The sequence below is a fragment of the Galeopterus variegatus genome, unplaced genomic scaffold, assembly GCF_000696425.1.
Source record: "Galeopterus variegatus unplaced genomic scaffold, G_variegatus-3.0.2 Scaffold773, whole genome shotgun sequence".
In the NCBI taxonomy this organism is placed as follows: domain Eukaryota; kingdom Metazoa; phylum Chordata; class Mammalia; order Dermoptera; family Cynocephalidae; genus Galeopterus; species Galeopterus variegatus.
The window spans coordinates 444883-446503 of NW_007726884.1; positions in this window are offsets into that span (position 1 = coordinate 444883).

Here is a 1621-nt window from a genome sequence, read left to right on the forward strand (position 1 = left end):
GCATCTTCTAAACAGTGGGATAATTTTCAACCAAATTAAATGTCCCTTTGTGATACTGAGAAATATATATTTGGTTTTCATCCCCATTCCCTGACATACAGCTCCTAAAACCCGTAGAATCTCTGGAGTGATAAGAGTGTCTTTAGTACGACTAGTGGCTAGCACCCCCTAGGTAGGACATGAGCTGGTCACAGGAAAGACCAAAGCATGATTAGAGGAGAGCTGGGAATTTTCAGCCCCACCCCAACCTCTGGGAAGGGGAGAGGGGCTGAAGGTTAAGTTGATCACTAATGGCCAATGATTTAATCAATCATGCCTGTGTAATAAAGACTCTATAAAAAACCAAAAAGACAGGTTTCAGAGATTTTCCAGATAGCTAAACATGTGCCCCTGGAGAGGACATTGAAGCTCCATGCCTCCTCTCCCTTTCCTCACCCTATGCATCTCTTCCATCTGGCTGTTGATCTATATCCTTTGTATTATCTTTTATAATAAAGCAGTAAATGTTAATGAGTTCTGTGAGCTACTCTAGCAAATTAGTTGAACCAGAAGAGGGGGTAATGGAAACCCCAATTTACAGCCAATTGGTCAGAAGTACAGCTCACACCTATTACCTTTGAATGGCATCTGAAGTGGATGAAGTTTTGTGGTAGTGAGCTCTCAACCTGGGGGATCTCCAGGTAGACAGCATCAGAACTGAACTGAATTAGAGGAACCCAGGTGGTGCTCCCTGCAGAACTGCTTGCTTCCTTGGTATGTGGGGGAAAACCCCACACATCTGGGGTCACAGATGTGTCCTATGTTGTGGCAATTAGAGAATAGGAAAAGTACACTTTGTTTTTCCTGTATCCTTATACCCTGGTTCTTGATGGTAAATAGCAAACTAGGCAAAATTAGTTAATATTAGTTAATAATAACAATAAGACTATCAAGGGCTTACACAGCACTTAGTATATGCCAGGCACCATTCCAAGTACTTTACATACAGTAACTTATTAATTTCTCACAACAACATGATGAGGTAGCACATTACAGATAAGGAAACAGGCTTAGAGAGGCTAAGTAACTAGTAAATGGCGGCGCAACTCTACCCGGGCAGTCCAGCTCCAGTGTCCACACCACAGCACGCTGNTGCCCACAGATTTCCTCAGACTGCCCTTGCACAAGCAGCTCAAGGAGAGGAGGCCCCACAAGGCCTCCAGCCACCTGGTGAGCACTACTCATCCACAACAGCCATGAACCCGATGGCAGACTTCTTGGTATGACCCAGGACAATATTCTAAAATCAGTCTTCACAAGGTAACTGGAAATTCATCTTTCTTAAACCCAAGGAGAACTCTCACCTTTGCAAATAGACCCAGTCAGAGGAGAAAAGAAACATTTCCCAAGGAAAGGCATTTGATGGCCTCAGACAAACTGAGACCATGCTTTGCAAGAGTTTAATAGTAAAGATGGTGTGATGCAATGGTCTGAAAACAGAGCTTGAGCTTTTGGGGCTGCTGAACCACTAAACGCCTCAAATTCCTCTGCCTTATTCTCCCATTAAGAAGCCAAAGCCAAGGGCCGGCCTGGTGGCGCACTGGAGAGTGTGCCACTTGGGAGCGCGGTGGCGCTCCCGCCG